This window comes from Triturus cristatus, chromosome 12 (genome assembly GCF_964204655.1).
Source record: "Triturus cristatus chromosome 12, aTriCri1.1, whole genome shotgun sequence".
Taxonomy (NCBI): domain Eukaryota; kingdom Metazoa; phylum Chordata; class Amphibia; order Caudata; family Salamandridae; genus Triturus; species Triturus cristatus.
Window position 1 is genome coordinate 401,847,253 of NC_140595.1, and position 22,811 is coordinate 401,870,063.

Here is a 22,811-nt window from a genome sequence, read left to right on the forward strand (position 1 = left end):
TTCCTTCCTTCAGAACGTAGCACTATCGTTCTAAAGTGAGATAGTGCATTTCAGCCTCAAAGGCAGCAATTTCCTCAAATGGAACATTGCTAGCACCAGAATATAAAAGCAGGCTTTAGTAGCGTTGGAGGCAGTCAGTCTTTTATTAACTATCATGACCAACACAACGTGATTCATATTACTTCCATCTTGACAAATTGTATTCAGGCACAGACTCCGACTATAAGGTAGTGAGGACATTCTGATGCTGTGAACGTCTTTTTAAAGCTTAAAGGAATGATTGTGAGTTTTGCTTACCATATAAATTGGTAAAATGATGCCGTTTGCCGGAAGACTTCTTGTTTTTTTTTTTTCTTCAGTCTCGGCAATGCAGAGAAACTCGGTTGGCAAACACTGCCACTGGTGGTCATACAGTATAATCTGCAGATGGAAAAGTCCACTGTTAGCACATTTACATTAAGCAATAGAAAAAAAATCTTGATTTTTATAAAGGGTAAACAGATCAATACTGTGGAGACTATTATTGTGAAAATCAACAGCTCATTAGAAAATAAAATCTCAATTTGTGTTTTTAACCTCCTATACTTCTCTGCACCCATGTCTCATTTGCTAACAGTCTCTAAACAACTGTAGCACGTACATTAGGACGTAGGTAAATAGATCTGTTTGCCATCCAAGTGGCAGCGTACCCTTCTCACTTCATTTGGTTTAGGATATGTTATGCCAGTAGCAAGTAAGCCAGCTGATAAGTTGAGAGGGGGGGTTTGCTACACTTAATGGGAATAATAAAAACTATGAATAGCATAATTACCATCTTCATTTTAGCCAATTGCTACCAGTTCAGCAATAGTGAAGGTCAGACTCCTGTGCTCAAACTTGCGTTTATACACATTTAGAAGTCTCAATAAATGCCATACTTTCTTACATCTTACCATTCTTAGTTTTCAGTTGGGCATCCTGTCTATCCTGCTACTCATTTCATTACCAAGAAAAATGTATCCTACTGCTTGCTAGGTAACCGAGTGGCCTTCATGTCAGACAACATCTTGCTTTCGCTTTATGATGTAAGCTTGCTAGGCAACAGAGTGTCCCTCATGTCAGACAACATCTTGCTTTAGCTTTATGAGGTCAGAGCGGCACTGGACCAATTGTCCTTGTGGAAGCTGACCACACAGGAGGATGAGAGATCAGACATCTGTATTCATGACTACAAGCCAAATAGGACGGGGAATGGTAAAAGACTATGAACCACTCAATGCACTGGAGCCTTTTTGAAAGTGGGATGGAGATGGATACAAAAAAGGAGATTATCATTAACAACAATCCATCTTGAGTATCAGAGTCCAACACACAGAGTGCAGGGGAAGAGGCTACATAAGCTTCCTTCCTTCAGAACGTAGCACTATCGTTCTAAAGTGAGATAGTGCATTTCAGCCTCAAAGGCAGCAATTTCCTCAAATGGAACATTGCTAGCACCAGAATATAAAAGCAGGCTTTAGTAGCGTTGGAGGCAGTCAGTCTTTTATTAACTATCATGACCAACACAACGTGATTCATATTACTTCCATCTTGACAAATTGTATTCAGGCACAGACTCCGACTATAAGGTAGTGAGGACATTCTGATGCTGTGAACGTCTTTTTAAAGCTTAAAGGAATGATTGTGAGTTTTGCTTACCATATAAATTGGTAAAATGATGCCGTTTGCCGGAAGACTTCTTGTTTTTTTTTTTTCTTCAGTCTCGGCAATGCAGAGAAACTCGGTTGGCAAACACTGCCACTGGTGGTCATACAGTATAATCTGCAGATGGAAAAGTCCACTGTTAGCACATTTACATTAAGCAATAGAAAAAAAATCTTGATTTTTATAAAGGGTAAACAGATCAATACTGTGGAGACTATTATTGTGAAAATCAACAGCTCATTAGAAAATAAAATCTCAATTTGTGTTTTTAACCTCCTATACTTCTCTGCACCCATGTCTCATTTGCTAACAGTCTCTAAACAACTGTAGCACGTACATTAGGACGTAGGTAAATAGATCTGTTTGCCATCCAAGTGGCAGCGTACCCTTCTCACTTCATTTGGTTTAGGATATGTTATGCCAGTAGCAAGTAAGCCAGCTGATAAGTTGAGAGGGGGGGTTTGCTACACTTAATGGGAATAATAAAAACTATGAATAGCATAATTACCATCTTCATTTTAGCCAATTGCTACCAGTTCAGCAATAGTGAAGGTCAGACTCCTGTGCTCAAACTTGCGTTTATACACATTTAGAAGTCTCAATAAATGCCATACTTTCTTACATCTTACCATTCTTAGTTTTCAGTTGGGCATCCTGTCTATCCTGCTACTCATTTCATTACCAAGAAAAATGTATCCTACTGCTTGCTAGGTAACCGAGTGGCCTTCATGTCAGACAACATCTTGCTTTCGCTTTATGATGTAAGCTTGCTAGGCAACAGAGTGTCCCTCATGTCAGACAACATCTTGCTTTAGCTTTATGAGGTCAGAGCGGCACTGGACCAATTGTCCTTGTGGAAGCTGACCACACAGGAGGATGAGAGATCAGACATCTGTATTCATGACTACAAGCCAAATAGGACGGGGAATGGTAAAAGACTATGAACCACTCAATGCACTGGAGCCTTTTTGAAAGTGGGATGGAGATGGATACAAAAAAGGAGATTATCATTAACAACAATCCATCTTGAGTATCAGAGTCCAACACACAGAGTGCAGGGGAAGAGGCTACATAAGCTTCCTTCCTTCAGAACGTAGCACTATCGTTCTAAAGTGAGATAGTGCATTTCAGCCTCAAAGGCAGCAATTTCCTCAAATGGAACATTGCTAGCACCAGAATATAAAAGCAGGCTTTAGTAGCGTTGGAGGCAGTCAGTCTTTTATTAACTATCATGACCAACACAACGTGATTCATATTACTTCCATCTTGACAAATTGTATTCAGGCACAGACTCCGACTATAAGGTAGTGAGGACATTCTGATGCTGTGAACGTCTTTTTAAAGCTTAAAGGAATGATTGTGAGTTTTGCTTACCATATAAATTGGTAAAATGATGCCGTTTGCCGGAAGACTTCTTTTTTTTCTTCAGTCTCGGCAATGCAGAGAAACTCGGTTGGCAAACACTGCCACTGGTGGTCATTCAGTATAATCTGCAGATGGAAAAGTCCACTGTTAGCACATTTACATTAGGCAATAGAAAAAAAATCTTTATTTTTATAAAGGGTAAACAGATCAATACTGTGGAGACTGTATTATTGTGAAAATCAACAGCTCATTAGAAAATAAAATCTCAATTTGTGTTTTTAACCTCCTATACTTCTCTGCACCCATGTCTCATTTGCTAACAGTCTCTAAACAACTGTAGCACGTACATTAGGACGTAGGTAAAAAGATCTGTTTGCCATCCAAGTGGCAGCGTACCCTTCTCACTTCATTTGGTTTAGGATATGTTATGCCAGTAGCAAGTAAGACAGCTGATAAGTTGAGAGGGGGGGGGGTTTGCTACACTTAATGGGAATAATAAAAACTATGAATAGCATAATTACCATCTTCATTTTAGCCAATTGCTACCAGTTCAGCAATAGTGAAGGTCAGACTCCTGTGCTCAAACTTGCGTTTATACACATTTAGAAGTCTCAATAAATGCCATACTTTCTTACATCTTACCATTCTTAGTTTTCAGTTGGGCATCCTGTCTATCCTGCTACTCATTTCATTACCAAGAAAATGTATCCTACTGCTTGCTAGGTAACCGAGTGGCCTTCATGTCAGACAACATCTTGCTTTAGCTTTATGATGTCAGAGCGGCACTGGACCTATTGTCCTTGTGGAAGCTGACCACACAGGAGGATGAGAGATCAGACATCTGTATTCATGACTACAAGGCAAATAGGAGGGGGAATGGTAAAAGACTATGAACCACTCAATGCACTGGAGCCTTTTTGAAAGTGGGATGGAGATGGATACAAAAAAGGAGATTATCATTAACAACAATCCATCTTGAGTATCAGAGTCCAACACACAGAGTGCAGGGGAAGAGGCTACATAAGCTTCCTTCCTTCAGAACGTAGCACTATCGTTCTAAAGTGAGATAGTGCATTTCAGCCTCAAAGGCAGCAATTTCCTCAAATGGAACATTGCTAGCACCAGAATATAAAAGCAGGCTTTAGTAGCGTTGGAGGCAGTCAGTCTTTTATTAACTATCATGACCAACACAACGTGATTCATATTACTTCCATCTTGACAAATTGTATTCAGGCACAGACTCCGACTATAAGGTAGTGAGGACATTCTGATGCTGTGAACGTCTTTTTAAAGCTTAAAGGAATGATTGTGAGTTTTGCTTACCATATAAATTGGTAAAATGATGCCGTTTGCCGGAAGACTTCTTTTTCTTTTTTTTTCTTCAGTCTCGGCAATGCAGAGAAACTCGGGTGGCAAACACTGCCACTGGTGGTCATTCAGTATAATCTGCAGATGGAAAAGTCCACTGTTAGCACATTTACATTAAGAAATAGAAAAAAAATCTTGATTTTTATAAAGGGTAAACAGATCAATACTGTGGAGACTGTATTATTGTGAAAATCAACAGCTCATTAGAAAATAAAATCTCAATTTGTGTTTTTAACCTCCTATACTTCTCTGCACCCATGTCTCATTTGCTAACAGTCTCTAAACAACTGTAGCACGTACATTAGGACGTAGGTAAATAGATCTGTTTGCCATCCAAGTGGCAGCGTACCCTTCTCACTTCATTTGGTTTAGGATATGTTATGCCAGTAGCAAGTAAGCCAGCTGATAAGTTGAGAGGGGGGGGTTTGCTACACTTAATGGGAATAATAAAAACTATGAATAGCATAATTACCATCTTCATTTTAGCCAATTGCTACCAGTTCAGCAATAGTGAAGGTCAGACTCCTGTGCTCAAACTTGCGTTTATACACATTTAGAAGTCTCAATAAATGCCATACTTTCTTACATCTTACCATTCTTAGTTTTCAGTTGGGCATCCTGTCTATCCTGCTACTCATTTCATTACCAAGAAAAATGTATCCTACTGCTTGCTAGGTAACCGAGTGGCCTTCATGTCAGACAACATCTTGCTTTTGCTTTATGATGTAAGCTTGCTAGGCAACAAAGTGTCCCTCATGTCAGACAACATCTTGCTTTAGCTTTATGATGTCAGAGCGGCACTGGACCAATTGTCCTTGTGGAAGCTGACCACACAGGAGGATGAGAGATCAGACATCTGTATTCATGACTACAAGCCAAATAGGACGGGGAATGGTAAAAGACTATGAACCACTCAATGCACTGGAGCCTTTTTGAAAGTGGGATGGAGATGGATACAAAAAAGGAGATTATCATTAACAACAATCCATCTTGAGTATCAGAGTCCAACACACAGAGTGCAGGGGAAGAGGCTACATAAGCTTCCTTCCTTCAGAACGTAGCACTATCGTTCTAAAGTGAGATAGTGCATTTCAGCCTCAAAGGCAGCAATTTCCTCAAATGGAACATTGCTAGCACCAGAATATAAAAGCAGGCTTTAGTAGCGTTGGAGGCAGTCAGTCTTTTATTAACTATCATGACCAACACAACGTGATTCATATTACTTCCATCTTGACAAATTGTATTCAGGCACAGACTCCGACTATAAGGTAGTGAGGACATTCTGATGCTGTGAACGTCTTTTTAAAGCTTAAAGGAATGATTGTGAGTTTTGCTTACCATATAAAATGGTAAAATGATGCCGTTTGCCGGAAGACTTCTTTTTTTTTTTTTCTTCAGTCTCGGCAATGCAGAGAAACTCGGGTGGCAAACACTGCCACTGGTGGTCATTCAGTATAATCTGCAGATGGAAAAGTCCACTGTTAGCACATTTACATTAAGCAATAGAAAAAAAATCTTGATTTTTATAAAGGGTAAACAGATCAATACTGTGGAGACTGTATTATTGTGAAAATCAACAGCTCATTAGAAAATAAAATCTCAATTTGTGTTTTTAACCTCCTATACTTCTCTGCACCCATGTCTCATTTGCTAACAGTCTCTAAACAACTGTAGCACGTACATTAGGACGTAGGTAAATAGATCTGTTTGCCATCCAAGTGGCAGCGTACCCTTCTCACTTCATTTGGTTTAGGATATGTTATGCCAGTAGCAAGTAAGCCAGCTGATAAGTTGAGAGGGGGGGTTTGCTACACTTAATGGGAATAATAAAAACTATGAATAGCATAATTACCATCTTCATTTTAGCCAATTGCTACCAGTTCAGCAATAGTGAAGGTCAGACTCCTGTGCTCAAACTTGCGTTTATACACATTTAGAAGTCTCAATAAATGCCATACTTTCTTTCATCTTAGTTTTCAGTTGGGCATCCTGTCTATCCTGCTACTCATTTCATTACCAAGAAAATGTATCCTACTGCTTGCTAGGTAACCGAGTGGCCTTCATGTCAGACAACATCTTGCTTTAGCTTTATGATGTCAGAGCGGCACTGGACCTATTGTCCTTGTGGAAGCTGACCACACAGGAGGATGAGAGATCAGACATCTGTATTCATGACTACAAGGCAAATAGGAGGGGGAATGGTAAAAGACTATGAACCACTCAATGCACTGGAGCCTTTTTGAAAGTGGGATGGAGATGGATACAAAAAAGGAGATTATCATTAACAACAATCCATCTTGAGTATCAGAGTCCAACACACAGAGTGCAGGGGAAGAGGCTACATAAGCTTCCTTCCTTCAGAACGTAGCACTATCGTTCTAAAGTGAGATAGTGCATTTCAGCCTCAAAGGCAGCAATTTCCTCAAATGGAACATTGCTAGCACCAGAATATAAAAGCAGGCTTTAGTAGCGTTGGAGGCAGTCAGTCTTTTATTAACTATCATGACCAACACAACGTGATTCATATTACTTCCATCTTGACAAATTGTATTCAGGCACAGACTCCGACTATAAGGTAGTGAGGACATTCTGATGCTGTGAACGTCTTTTTAAAGCTTAAAGGAATGATTGTGAGTTTTGCTTACCATATAAAATGGTAAAATGATGCCGTTTGCCGGAAGACTTCTTTTTTTTTTTTTTCTTCAGTCTCGGCAATGCAGAGAAACTCGGGTGGCAAACACTGCCACTGGTGGTCATTCAGTATAATCTGCAGATGGAAAAGTCCACTGTTAGCACATTTACATTAAGCAATAGAAAAAAAATCTTGATTTTTATAAAGGGTAAACAGATCAATACTGTGGAGACTGTATTATTGTGAAAATCAACAGCTCATTAGAAAATAAAATCTCAATTTGTGTTTTTAACCTCCTATACTTCTCTGCACCCATGTCTCATTTGCTAACAGTCTCTAAACAACTGTAGCACGTACATTAGGACGTAGGTAAATAGATCTGTTTGCCATCCAAGTGGCAGCGTACCCTTCTCACTTCATTTGGTTTAGGATATGTTATGCCAGTAGCAAGTAAGCCAGCTGATAAGTTGAGAGGGGGGGTTTGCTACACTTAATGGGAATAATAAAAACTATGAATAGCATAATTACCATCTTCATTTTAGCCAATTGCTACCAGTTCAGCAATAGTGAAGGTCAGACTCCTGTGCTCAAACTTGCGTTTATACACATTTAGAAGTCTCAATAAATGCCATACTTTCTTACATCTTACCATTCTTAGTTTTCAGTTGGGCATCCTGTCTAGCCTGCTACTCATTTCATTACCAAGAAAAATGTATCCTACTGCTTGCTAGGTAACCGAGTGGCCTTCATGTCAGACAACATCTTGCTTTCGCTTTATGATGTAAGCTTGCTAGGCAACAGAGTGTCCCTCATGTCAGACAACATCTTGCTTTAGCTTTATGATGTCAGAGCGGCACTGGACCAATTGTCCTTGTGGAAGCTGACCACACAGGAGGATGAGAGATCAGACATCTGTATTCATGACTACAAGGCAAATAGGAGGGGGAATGGTAAAAGACTATGAACCACTCAATGCACTGGAGCCTTTTTGAAAGTGGGATGGAGATGGACACAAAAAAGGAGATTATCATTAACAACAATCCATCTTGAGTATCAGAGTCCAACACACCGAGTGCAGGGGAAGAGGCTACATAAGCTTCCTTTCTTCAGAACGTAGCACTATCGTTCTAAAGTGAGATAGTGCATTTCAGCCTCAAAGGCAGCAATTTCCTCAAATGGAACATTGCTAGCACCAGAATATAAAAGCAGGCTTTAGTAGCGTTGGAGGCAGTCAGTCTTTTATTAACTATCATGACCAACACAACGTGATTCATATTACTTCCATCTTGACAAATTGTATTCAGGCACAGACTCCGACTATAAGGTAGTGAGGACATTCTGATGCTGTGAACGTCTTTTTAAAGCTTAAAGGAATGATTGTGAGATTTGCTTACCATATAAATTGGTAAAATGATGCCGTTTGCCGGAAGACTTCTTTTTTTTTTTTTTCTTCAGTCTCGGCAATGCAGAGAAACTCGGTTGGCAAACACTGCCACTGGTGGTCATTCAGTATAATCTGCAGATGGAAAAGTCCACTGTTAGCACATTTACATTAAGCAATAGAAAAAAAATCTTGATTTTTATAAAGGGTAAACAGATCAATACTGTGGAGACTGTATTATTGTGAAAATCAACAGCTCATTAGAAAATAAAATCTCAATTTGTGTTTTTAACCTCCTATACTTCTCTGCACCCATGTCTCATTTGCTAACAGTCTCTAAACAACTGTAGCACGTACATTAGGACGTAGGTAAATAGATCTGTTTGCCATCCAAGTGGCAGCGTACCCTTCTCACTTCATTTGGTTTAGGATATGTTATGCCAGTAGCAAGTAAGCCAGCTGATAAGTTGAGAGGGGGGTTTGCTACACTTAATGGGAATAATAAAAACTATGAATAGCATAATTACCATCTTCATTTTAGCCAATTGCTACCAGTTCAGCAATAGTGAAGGTCAGACTCCTGTGCTCAAACTTGCGTTTATACACATTTAGAAGTCTCAATAAATGCCATACTTTCTTACATCTTACCATTCTTAGTTTTCAGTTGGGCATCCTGTCTATCCTGCTACTCATTTCATTACCAAGAAAAATGTATCCTACTGCTTGCTAGGTAACCGAGTGGCCTTCATGTCAGACAACATCTTGCTTTCGCTTTATGATGTAAGCTTGCTAGGCAACAAAGTGTCCCTCATGTCAGACAACATCTTGCTTTAGCTTTATGATGTCAGAGCGGCACTGGACCAATTGTCCTTGTGGAAGCTGACCACACAGGAGGATGAGAGATCAGACATCTGTATTCATGACTACAAGCCAAATAGGACGGGGAATGGTAAAAGACTATGAACCACTCAATGCACTGGAGCCTCTTTGAAAGTGGGATGGAGATGGATACAAAAAAGGAGATTATCATTAACAACAATCCATCTTGAGTATCAGAGTCCAACACACAGAGTGCAGGGGAAGAGGCTACATAAGCTTCCTTCCTTCAGAACGTAGCACTATCGTTCTAAAGTGAGATAGTGCATTTCAGCCTCAAAGGCAGCAATTTCCTCAAATGGAACATTGCTAGCACCAGAATATAAAAGCAGGCTTTAGTAGCGTTGGAGGCAGTCAGTCTTTTATTAACTATCATGACCAACACAACGTGATTCATATTACTTCCATCTTGACAAATTGTATTCAGGCACAGACTCCGACTATAAGGTAGTGAGGACATTCTGATGCTGTGAACGTCTTTTTAAAGCTTAAAGGAATGATTGTGAGTTTTGCTTACCATATAAATTGGTAAAATGATGCCGTTTGCCGGAAGACTTCTTTTTTTTTTTTTTCTTCAGTCTCGGCAATGCAGAGAAACTCGGTTGGCAAACACTGCCACTGGTGGTCATTCAGTATAATCTGCAGATGGAAAAGTCCACTGTTAGCACATTTACATTAAGCAATAGAAAAAAAATCTTGATTTTTATAAAGGGTAAACAGATCAATACTGTGGAGACTGTATTATTGTGAAAATCAACAGCTCATTAGAAAATAAAATCTCAATTTGTGTTTTTAACCTCCTATACTTCTCTGCACCCATGTCTCATTTGCTAACAGTCTCTAACCAACTGTAGCACGTACATTAGGACGTAGGTAAATAGATCTGTTTGCCATCCAAGTGGCAGCGTACCCTTCTCACTTCATTTGGTTTAGGATATGTTATGCCAGTAGCAAGTAAGCCAGCTGATAAGTTGAGAGGGGGGGTTTGCTACACTTAATGGGAATAATAAAAACTATGAATAGCATAATTACCATCTTCATTTTAGCCAATTGCTACCAGTTCAGCAATAGTGAAGGTCAGACTCCTGTGCTCAAACTTGCGTTTATACACATTTAGAAGTCTCAATAAATGCCATACTTTCTTACATCTTACCATTCTTAGTTTTCAGTTGGGCATCCTGTCTAGCCTGCTACTCATTTCATTACCAAGAAAAATGTATCCTACTGCTTGCTAGGTAACCGAGTGGCCTTCATGTCAGACAACATCTTGCTTTCGCTTTATGATGTAAGCTTGCTAGGCAACAGAGTGTCCCTCATGTCAGACAACATCTTGCTTTAGCTTTATGATGTCAGAGCGGCACTGGAACAATTGTCCTTGTGGAAGCTGACCACACAGGAGGATGAGAGATCAGACATCTGTATTCATGACTACAAGGCAAATAGGAGGGGGAATGGTAAAAGACTATGAACCACTCAATGCACTGGAGCCTTTTTGAAAGTGGGATGGAGATGGACACAAAAAAGGAGATTATCATTAACAACAATCCATCTTGAGTATCAGAGTCCAACACACCGAGTGCAGGGGAAGAGGCTACATAAGCTTCCTTTCTTCAGAACGTAGCACTATCGTTCTAAAGTGAGATAGTGCATTTCAGCCTCAAAGGCAGCAATTTCCTCAAATGGAACATTGCTAGCACCAGAATATAAAAGCAGGCTTTAGTAGCGTTGGAGGCAGTCAGTCTTTTATTAACTATCATGACCAACACAACGTGATTCATATTACTTCCATCTTGACAAATTGTATTCAGGCACAGACTCCGACTATAAGGTAGTGAGGACATTCTGATGCTGTGAACGTCTTTTTAAAGCTTAAAGGAATGATTGTGAGATTTGCTTACCATATAAATTGGTAAAATGATGCCGTTTGCCGGAAGACTTCTTTTTTTTTTTTTTCTTCAGTCTCGGCAATGCAGAGAAACTCGGTTGGCAAACACTGCCACTGGTGGTCATTCAGTATAATCTGCAGATGGAAAAGTCCACTGTTAGCACATTTACATTAAGCAATAGAAAAAAAATCTTGATTTTTATAAAGGGTAAACAGATCAATACTGTGGAGACTGTATTATTGTGAAAATCAACAGCTCATTAGAAAATAAAATCTCAATTTGTGTTTTTAACCTCCTATACTTCTCTGCACCCATGTCTCATTTGCTAACAGTCTCTAAACAACTGTAGCACGTACATTAGGACGTAGGTAAATAGATCTGTTTGCCATCCAAGTGGCAGCGTACCCTTCTCACTTCATTTGGTTTAGGATATGTTATGCCAGTAGCAAGTAAGCCAGCTGATAAGTTGAGAGGGGGGTTTGCTACACTTAATGGGAATAATAAAAACTATGAATAGCATAATTACCATCTTCATTTTAGCCAATTGCTACCAGTTCAGCAATAGTGAAGGTCAGACTCCTGTGCTCAAACTTGCGTTTATACACATTTAGAAGTCTCAATAAATGCCATACTTTCTTACATCTTACCATTCTTAGTTTTCAGTTGGGCATCCTGTCTATCCTGCTACTCATTTCATTACCAAGAAAAATGTATCCTACTGCTTGCTAGGTAACCGAGTGGCCTTCATGTCAGACAACATCTTGCTTTCGCTTTATGATGTAAGCTTGCTAGGCAACAAAGTGTCCCTCATGTCAGACAACATCTTGCTTTAGCTTTATGATGTCAGAGCGGCACTGGACCAATTGTCCTTGTGGAAGCTGACCACACAGGAGGATGAGAGATCAGACATCTGTATTCATGACTACAAGCCAAATAGGACGGGGAATGGTAAAAGACTATGAACCACTCAATGCACTGGAGCCTTTTTGAAAGTGGGATGGAGATGGATACAAAAAAGGAGATTATCATTAACAACAATCCATCTTGAGTATCAGAGTCCAACACACAGAGTGCAGGGGAAGAGGCTACATAAGCTTCCTTCCTTCAGAACGTAGCACTATCGTTCTAAAGTGAGATAGTGCATTTCAGCCTCAAAGGCAGCAATTTCCTCAAATGGAACATTGCTAGCACCAGAATATAAAAGCAGGCTTTAGTAGCGTTGGAGGCAGTCAGTCTTTTATTAACTATCATGACCAACACAACGTGATTCATATTACTTCCATCTTGACAAATTGTATTCAGGCACAGACTCCGACTATAAGGTAGTGAGGACATTCTGATGCTGTGAACGTCTTTTTAAAGCTTAAAGGAATGATTGTGAGTTTTGCTTACCATATAAATTGGTAAAATGATGCCGTTTGCCGGAAGACTTCTTTTTTTTTTTTTTCTTCAGTCTCGGCAATGCAGAGAAACTCGGTTGGCAAACACTGCCACTGGTGGTCATTCAGTATAATCTGCAGATGGAAAAGTCCACTGTTAGCACATTTACATTAAGCAATAGAAAAAAAATCTTGATTTTTATAAAGGGTAAACAGATCAATACTGTGGAGACTGTATTATTGTGAAAATCAACAGCTCATTAGAAAATAAAATCTCAATTTGTGTTTTTAACCTCCTATACTTCTCTGCACCCATGTCTCATTTGCTAACAGTCTCTAACCAACTGTAGCACGTACATTAGGACGTAGGTAAATAGATCTGTTTGCCATCCAAGTGGCAGCGTACCCTTCTCACTTCATTTGGTTTAGGATATGTTATGCCAGTAGCAAGTAAGCCAGCTGATAAGTTGAGAGGGGGGGTTTGCTACACTTAATGGGAATAATAAAAACTATGAATAGCATAATTACCATCTTCATTTTAGCCAATTGCTACCAGTTCAGCAATAGTGAAGGTCAGACTCCTGTGCTCAAACTTGCGTTTATACACATTTAGAAGTCTCAATAAATGCCATACTTTCTTACATCTTACCATTCTTAGTTTTCAGTTGGGCATCCTGTCTAGCCTGCTACTCATTTCATTACCAAGAAAAATGTATCCTACTGCTTGCTAGGTAACCGAGTGGCCTTCATGTCAGACAACATCTTGCTTTCGCTTTATGATGTAAGCTTGCTAGGCAACAGAGTGTCCCTCATGTCAGACAACATCTTGCTTTAGCTTTATGATGTCAGAGCGGCACTGGAACAATTGTCCTTGTGGAAGCTGACCACACAGGAGGATGAGAGATCAGACATCTGTATTCATGACTACAAGGCAAATAGGAGGGGGAATGGTAAAAGACTATGAACCACTCAATGCACTGGAGCCTTTTTGAAAGTGGGATGGAGATGGACACAAAAAAGGAGATTATCATTAACAACAATCCATCTTGAGTATCAGAGTCCAACACACCGAGTGCAGGGGAAGAGGCTACATAAGCTTCCTTTCTTCAGAACGTAGCACTATCGTTCTAAAGTGAGATAGTGCATTTCAGCCTCAAAGGCAGCAATTTCCTCAAATGGAACATTGCTAGCACCAGAATATAAAAGCAGGCTTTAGTAGCGTTGGAGGCAGTCAGTCTTTTATTAACTATCATGACCAACACAACGTGATTCATATTACTTCCATCTTGACAAATTGTATTCAGGCACAGACTCCGACTATAAGGTAGTGAGGACATTCTGATGCTGTGAACGTCTTTTTAAAGCTTAAAGGAATGATTGTGAGATTTGCTTACCATATAAATTGGTAAAATGATGCCGTTTGCCGGAAGACTTCTTTTTTTTTTTTTTCTTCAGTCTCGGCAATGCAGAGAAACTCGGTTGGCAAACACTGCCACTGGTGGTCATTCAGTATAATCTGCAGATGGAAAAGTCCACTGTTAGCACATTTACATTAAGCAATAGAAAAAAAATCTTGATTTTTATAAAGGGTAAACAGATCAATACTGTGGAGACTGTATTATTGTGAAAATCAACAGCTCATTAGAAAATAAAATCTCAATTTGTGTTTTTAACCTCCTATACTTCTCTGCACCCATGTCTCATTTGCTAACAGTCTCTAAACAACTGTAGCACGTACATTAGGACGTAGGTAAATAGATCTGTTTGCCATCCAAGTGGCAGCGTACCCTTCTCACTTCATTTGGTTTAGGATATGTTATGCCAGTAGCAAGTAAGCCAGCTGATAAGTTGAGAGGGGGGTTTGCTACACTTAATGGGAATAATAAAAACTATGAATAGCATAATTACCATCTTCATTTTAGCCAATTGCTACCAGTTCAGCAATAGTGAAGGTCAGACTCCTGTGCTCAAACTTGCGTTTATACACATTTAGAAGTCTCAATAAATGCCATACTTTCTTACATCTTACCATTCTTAGTTTTCAGTTGGGCATCCTGTCTATCCTGCTACTCATTTCATTACCAAGAAAAATGTATCCTACTGCTTGCTAGGTAACCGAGTGGCCTTCATGTCAGACAACATCTTGCTTTCGCTTTATGATGTAAGCTTGCTAGGCAACAAAGTGTCCCTCATGTCAGACAACATCTTGCTTTAGCTTTATGATGTCAGAGCGGCACTGGACCAATTGTCCTTGTGGAAGCTGACCACACAGGAGGATGAGAGATCAGACATCTGTATTCATGACTACAAGCCAAATAGGACGGGGAATGGTAAAAGACTATGAACCACTCAATGCACTGGAGCCTTTTTGAAAGTGGGATGGAGATGGATACAAAAAAGGAGATTATCATTAACAACAATCCATCTTGAGTATCAGAGTCCAACACACAGAGTGCAGGGGAAGAGGCTACATAAGCTTCCTTCCTTCAGAACGTAGCACTATCGTTCTAAAGTGAGATAGTGCATTTCAGCCTCAAAGGCAGCAATTTCCTCAAATGGAACATTGCTAGCACCAGAATATAAAAGCAGGCTTTAGTAGCGTTGGAGGCAGTCAGTCTTTTATTAACTATCATGACCAACACAACGTGATTCATATTACTTCCATCTTGACAAATTGTATTCAGGCACAGACTCCGACTATAAGGTAGTGAGGACATTCTGATGCTGTGAACGTCTTTTTAAAGCTTAAAGGAATGATTGTGAGTTTTGCTTACCATATAAATTGGTAAAATGATGCCGTTTGCCGGAAGACTTCTTTTTTTTCTTCAGTCTCGGCAATGCAGAGAAACTCGGGTGGCAAACACTGCCACTGGTGGTCATTCAGTATAATCTGCAGATGGAAAAGTCCACTGTTAGCACATTTACATTAAGAAATAGAAAAAAAATCTTGATTTTTATAAAGGGTAAACAGATCAATACTGTGGAGACTGTATTATTGTGAAAATCAACAGCTCATTAGAAAATAAAATCTCAATTTGTGTTTTTAACCTCCTATACTTCTCTGCACCCATGTCTCATTTGCTAACAGTCTCTAAACAACTGTAGCACGTACATTAGGACGTAGGTAAATAGATCTGTTTGCCATCCAAGTGGCAGCGTACCCTTCTCACTTCATTTGGTTTAGGATATGTTATGCCAGTAGCAAGTAAGCCAGCTGATAAGTTGAGAGGGGGGGGTTTGCTACACTTAATGGGAATAATAAAAACTATGAATAGCATAATTACCATCTTCATTTTAGCCAATTGCTACCAGTTCAGCAATAGTGAAGGTCAGACTCCTGTGCTCAAACTTGCGTTTATACACATTTAGAAGTCTCAATAAATGCCATACTTTCTTACATCTTACCATTCTTAGTTTTCAGTTGGGCATCCTGTCTATCCTGCTACTCATTTCATTACCAAGAAAAATGTATCCTACTGCTTGCTAGGTAACCGAGTGGCCTTCATGTCAGACAACATCTTGCTTTTGCTTTATGATGTAAGCTTGCTAGGCAACAAAGTGTCCCTCATGTCAGACAACATCTTGCTTTAGCTTTATGATGTCAGAGCGGCACTGGACCAATTGTCCTTGTGGAAGCTGACCACACAGGAGGATGAGAGATCAGACATCTGTATTCATGACTACAAGCCAAATAGGACGGGGAATGGTAAAAGACTATGAACCACTCAATGCACTGGAGCCTTTTTGAAAGTGGGATGGAGATGGATACAAAAAAGGAGATTATCATTAACAACAATCCATCTTGAGTATCAGAGTCCAACACACAGAGTGCAGGGGAAGAGGCTACATAAGCTTCCTTCCTTCAGAACGTAGCACTATCGTTCTAAAGTGAGATAGTGCATTTCAGCCTCAAAGGCAGCAATTTCCTCAAATGGAACATTGCTAGCACCAGAATATAAAAGCAGGCTTTAGTAGCGTTGGAGGCAGTCAGTCTTTTATTAACTATCATGACCAACACAACGTGATTCATATTACTTCCATCTTGACAAATTGTATTCAGGCACAGACTCCGACTATAAGGTAGTGAGGACATTCTGATGCTGTGAACGTCTTTTTAAAGCTTAAAGGAATGATTGTGAGTTTTGCTTACCATATAAATTGGTAAAATGATGCCGTTTGCCGGAAGACTTCTTGTTTTTTTTTTTTCTTCAGTCTCGGCAATGCAGAGAAACTCGGTTGGCAAACACTGCCACTGGTGGTCATACAGTATAATCTGCAGATGGAAAAGTCCACTGTTAGCACATTTACATTAAGCAATAGAAAAAAAATCTTGATTTTTATAAAGGGTAAACAGATCAATACTGTGGAGACTATTATTGTGAAAATCAACAGCTCATTAGAAAATAAAATCTCAATTTGTGTTTTTAACCTCCTATACTTCTCTGCACCCATGTCTCATTTGCTAACAGTCTCTAAACAACTGTAGCACGTACATTAGGACGTAGGTAAATAGATCTGTTTGCCATCCAAGTGGCAGCGTACCCTTCTCACTTCATTTGGTTTAGGATATGTTATGCCAGTAGCAAGTAAGCCAGCTGATAAGTTGAGAGGGGGGGTTTGCTACACTTAATGGGAATAATAAAAACTATGAATAGCATAATTACCATCTTCATTTTAGCCAATTGCTACCAGTTCAGCAATAGTGAAGGTCAGACTCCTGTGCTCAAACTTGCGTTTATACACATTTAGAAGTCTCAATAAATGCCATACTTTCTTACATCTTACCATTCTTAGTTTTCAGTTGGGCATCCTGTCTATCCTGCTACTCATTTCATTACCAAGAAAAATGTATCCTACTGCTTGCTAGGTAACCGAGTGGCCTTCATGTCAGACAACATCTTGCTTTCGCTTTATGATGTAAGCTTGCTAGGCAACAGAGTGTCCCTCATGTCAGACAACATCTTGCTTTAGCTTTATGAGGTCAGAGCGGCACTGGACCAATTGTCCTTGTGGAAGCTGACCACACAGGAGGATGAGAGATCAGACATCTGTATTCATGACTACAAGCCAAATAGGACGGGGAATGGTAAAAGACTATGAACCACTCAATGCACTGGAGCCTTTTTGAAAGTGGGATGGAGATGGATACAAAAAAGGAGATTATCATTAACAACAATCCATCTTGAGTATCAGAGTCCAACACACAGAGTGCAGGGGAAGAGGCTACATAAGCTTCCTTCCTTCAGAACGTAGCACTATCGTTCTAAAGTGAGATAGTGCATTTCAGCCTCAAAGGCAGCAATTTCCTCAAATGGAACATTGCTAGCACCAGAATATAAAAGCAGGCTTTAGTAGCGTTGGAGGCAGTCAGTCTTTTATTAACTATCATGACCAACACAACGTGATTCATATTACTTCCATCTTGACAAATTGTATTCAGGCACAGACTCCGACTATAAGGTAGTGAGGACATTCTGATGCTGTGAACGTCTTTTTAAAGCTTAAAGGAATGATTGTGAGTTTTGCTTACCATATAAATTGGTAAAATGATGCCGTTTGCCGGAAGACTTCTTTTTTTTCTTCAGTCTCGGCAATGCAGAGAAACTCGGTTGGCAAACACTGCCACTGGTGGTCATTCAGTATAATCTGCAGATGGAAAAGTCCACTGTTAGCACATTTACATTAGGCAATAGAAAAAAAATCTTTATTTTTATAAAGGGTAAACAGATCAATACTGTGGAGACTGTATTATTGTGAAAATCAACAGCTCATTAGAAAATAAAATCTCAATTTGTGTTTTTAACCTCCTATACTTCTCTGCACCCATGTCTCATTTGCTAACAGTCTCTAAACAACTGTAGCACGTACATTAGGACGTAGGTAAAAAGATCTGTTTGCCATCCAAGTGGCAGCGTACCCTTCTCACTTCATTTGGTTTAGGATATGTTATGCCAGTAGCAAGTAAGACAGCTGATAAGTTGAGAGGGGGGGGGGTTTGCTACACTTAATGGGAATAATAAAAACTATGAATAGCATAATTACCATCTTCATTTTAGCCAATTGCTACCAGTTCAGCAATAGTGAAGGTCAGACTCCTGTGCTCAAACTTGCGTTTATACACATTTAGAAGTCTCAATAAATGCCATACTTTCTTACATCTTACCATTCTTAGTTTTCAGTTGGGCATCCTGTCTATCCTGCTACTCATTTCATTACCAAGAAAATGTATCCTACTGCTTGCTAGGTAACCGAGTGGCCTTCATGTCAGACAACATCTTGCTTTAGCTTTATGATGTCAGAGCGGCACTGGACCTATTGTCCTTGTGGAAGCTGACCACACAGGAGGATGAGAGATCAGACATCTGTATTCATGACTACAAGGCAAATAGGAGGGGGAATGGTAAAAGACTATGAACCACTCAATGCACTGGAGCCTTTTTGAAAGTGGGATGGAGATGGATACAAAAAAGGAGATTATCATTAACAACAATCCATCTTGAGTATCAGAGTCCAACACACAGAGTGCAGGGGAAGAGGCTACATAAGCTTCCTTCCTTCAGAACGTAGCACTATCGTTCTAAAGTGAGATAGTGCATTTCAGCCTCAAAGGCAGCAATTTCCTCAAATGGAACATTGCTAGCACCAGAATATAAAAGCAGGCTTTAGTAGCGTTGGAGGCAGTCAGTCTTTTATTAACTATCATGACCAACACAACGTGATTCATATTACTTCCATCTTGACAAATTGTATTCAGGCACAGACTCCGACTATAAGGTAGTGAGGACATTCTGATGCTGTGAACGTCTTTTTAAAGCTTAAAGGAATGATTGTGAGTTTTGCTTACCATATAAATTGGTAAAATGATGCCGTTTGCCGGAAGACTTCTTTTTCTTTTTTTTTCTTCAGTCTCGGCAATGCAGAGAAACTCGGGTGGCAAACACTGCCACTGGTGGTCATTCAGTATAATCTGCAGATGGAAAAGTCCACTGTTAGCACATTTACATTAAGAAATAGAAAAAAAATCTTGATTTTTATAAAGGGTAAACAGATCAATACTGTGGAGACTGTATTATTGTGAAAATCAACAGCTCATTAGAAAATAAAATCTCAATTTGTGTTTTTAACCTCCTATACTTCTCTGCACCCATGTCTCATTTGCTAACAGTCTCTAAACAACTGTAGCACGTACATTAGGACGTAGGTAAATAGATCTGTTTGCCATCCAAGTGGCAGCGTACCCTTCTCACTTCATTTGGTTTAGGATATGTTATGCCAGTAGCAAGTAAGCCAGCTGATAAGTTGAGAGGGGGGGGTTTGCTACACTTAATGGGAATAATAAAAACTATGAATAGCATAATTACCATCTTCATTTTAGCCAATTGCTACCAGTTCAGCAATAGTGAAGGTCAGACTCCTGTGCTCAAACTTGCGTTTATACACATTTAGAAGTCTCAATAAATGCCATACTTTCTTACATCTTACCATTCTTAGTTTTCAGTTGGGCATCCTGTCTATCCTGCTACTCATTTCATTACCAAGAAAAATGTATCCTACTGCTTGCTAGGTAACCGAGTGGCCTTCATGTCAGACAACATCTTGCTTTTGCTTTATGATGTAAGCTTGCTAGGCAACAAAGTGTCCCTCATGTCAGACAACATCTTGCTTTAGCTTTATGATGTCAGAGCGGCACTGGACCAATTGTCCTTGTGGAAGCTGACCACACAGGAGGATGAGAGATCAGACATCTGTATTCATGACTACAAGCCAAATAGGACGGGGAATGGTAAAAGACTATGAACCACTCAATGCACTGGAGCCTTTTTGAAAGTGGGATGGAGATGGATACAAAAAAGGAGATTATCATTAACAACAATCCATCTTGAGTATCAGAGTCCAACACACAGAGTGCAGGGGAAGAGGCTACATAAGCTTCCTTCCTTCAGAACGTAGCACTATCGTTCTAAAGTGAGATAGTGCATTTCAGCCTCAAAGGCAGCAATTTCCTCAAATGGAACATTGCTAGCACCAGAATATAAAAGCAGGCTTTAGTAGCGTTGGAGGCAGTCAGTCTTTTATTAACTATCATGACCAACACAACGTGATTCATATTACTTCCATCTTGACAAATTGTATTCAGGCACAGACTCCGACTATAAGGTAGTGAGGACATTCTGATGCTGTGAACGTCTTTTTAAAGCTTAAAGGAATGATTGTGAGTTTTGCTTACCATATAAATTGGTAAAATGATGCCGTTTGCCGGAAGACTTCTTGTTTTTTTTTTTTCTTCAGTCTCGGCAATGCAGAGAAACTCGGTTGGCAAACACTGCCACTGGTGGTCATACAGTATAATCTGCAGATGGAAAAGTCCACTGTTAGCACATTTACATTAAGCAATAGAAAAAAAATCTTGATTTTTATAAAGGGTAAACAGATCAATACTGTGGAGACTGTATTATTGTGAAAATCAACAGCTCATTAGAAAATAAAATCTCAATTTGTGTTTTTAACCTCCTATACTTCTCTGCACCCATGTCTCATTTGCTAACAGTCTCTAAACAACTGTAGCACGTACATTAGGACGTAGGTAAATAGATCTGTTTGCCATCCAAGTGGCAGCGTACCCTTCTCACTTCATTTGGTTTAGGATATGTTATGCCAGTAGCAAGTAAGCCAGCTGATAAGTTGAGAGGGGGGGTTTGCTACACTTAATGGGAATAATAAAAACTATGAATAGCATAATTACCATCTTCATTTTAGCCAATTGCTACCAGTTCAGCAATAGTGAAGGTCAGACTCCTGTGCTCAAACTTGCGTTTATACACATTTAGAAGTCTCAATAAATGCCATACTTTCTTACATCTTACCATTCTTAGTTTTCAGTTGGGCATCCTGTCTATCCTGCTACTCATTTCATTACCAAGAAAAATGTATCCTACTGCTTGCTAGGTAACCGAGTGGCCTTCATGTCAGACAACATCTTGCTTTCGCTTTATGATGTAAGCTTGCTAGGCAACAAAGTGTCCCTCATGTCAGACAACATCTTGCTTTAGCTTTATGATGTCAGAGCGGCACTGGACCAATTGTCCTTGTGGAAGCTGACCACACAGGAGGATGAGAGATCAGACATCTGTATTCACGACTACAAGCCAAATAGGACGGGGAATGGTAAAAGACTATGAACCACTCAATGCACTGGAGCCTTTTTGAAAGTGGGATGGAGATGGATACAAAAAAGGAGATCATCTTTAACAACAATCCATCTTGAGTATCCGAGTCCAACACACAGAGTGCAGGGGAAGAGGCTACATAAGCTTCCTTTCTTCAGAACGTAGCACTATCGTTCTAAAGTGAGATAGTGCATTTCAGCCTCAAAGGCAGCAATTTCCTCAAATGGAACATTGCTAGCACCAGAATATAAAAGCAGGCTTTAGTAGCGTTGGAGGCAGTCAGTCTTTTATTAACTATCATGACCAACACAACGTGATTCATATTACTTCCATCTTGACAAATTGTATTCAGGCACAGACTCCGACTATAAGGTAGTGAGGACATTCTGATGCTGTGAACGTCTTTTTAAAGCTTAAAGGAATGATTGTGAGTTTTGCTTACCATATAAATTGGTAAAATGATGCCGTTTGCCGGAAGACTTCTTTTTTTTTTTTTCTTCAGTCTCGGCAATGCAGAGAAACTCGGTTGGCAAACACTGCCACTGGTGGTCATTCAGTATAATCTGCAGATGGAAAAGTCCACTGTTAGCACATTTACATTAAGCAATAGAAAAAAAATCTTGATTTTTATAAAGGGTAAACAGATCAATACTGTGGAGACTGTATTATTGTGAAAATCAACAGCTCATTAGAAAATAAAATCTCAATTTGTGTTTTTAACCTCCTATACTTCTCTGCACCCATGTCTCATTTGCTAACAGTCTCTAAACAACTGTAGCACGTACATTAGGACGTAGGTAAATAGATCTGTTTGCCATCCAAGTGGCAGCGTACCCTTCTCACTTCATTTGGTTTAGGATATGTTATGCCAGTAGCAAGTAAGCCAGCTGATAAGTTGAGAGGGGGGGGTTTGCTACACTTAATGGGAATAATAAAAACTATGAATAGCATAATTACCATCTTCATTTTAGCCAATTGCTACCAGTTCAGCAATAGTGAAGGTCAGACTCCTGTGCTCAAACTTGCGTTTATACACATTTAGAAGTCTCAATAAATGCCATACTTTCTTACATC

The 22,811-nt window shown here is 39.6% G+C and overlaps 1 protein-coding gene across 1 annotated transcript in view; it reads right to left on the bottom strand.

Annotated features, from left to right (window-relative positions):
* The window catches only part of LOC146776022 (uncharacterized), a 195,581-nt gene that overhangs the window by 47,585 nt on the left and 125,185 nt on the right, over positions 1-22,811 (bottom strand). Inside the window, exons 92-108 of the mRNA XM_085638333.1 lie at positions 22,180-22,300; positions 20,798-20,920; positions 19,415-19,537; positions 18,101-18,216; positions 16,721-16,843; positions 15,345-15,460; positions 13,965-14,086; positions 12,584-12,705; positions 11,204-11,325; positions 9,823-9,944; positions 8,443-8,564; positions 7,062-7,183; positions 5,755-5,875; positions 4,372-4,494; positions 3,058-3,173; positions 1,678-1,800; positions 298-420 (exon numbers count right to left, since the gene is read on the bottom strand). The gene's annotated coding sequence lies outside the window, so the exon portion shown is untranslated. The remainder of the gene's footprint in view (positions 1-297; positions 421-1,677; positions 1,801-3,057; positions 3,174-4,371; positions 4,495-5,754; positions 5,876-7,061; positions 7,184-8,442; positions 8,565-9,822; positions 9,945-11,203; positions 11,326-12,583; positions 12,706-13,964; positions 14,087-15,344; positions 15,461-16,720; positions 16,844-18,100; positions 18,217-19,414; positions 19,538-20,797; positions 20,921-22,179; positions 22,301-22,811) is intronic.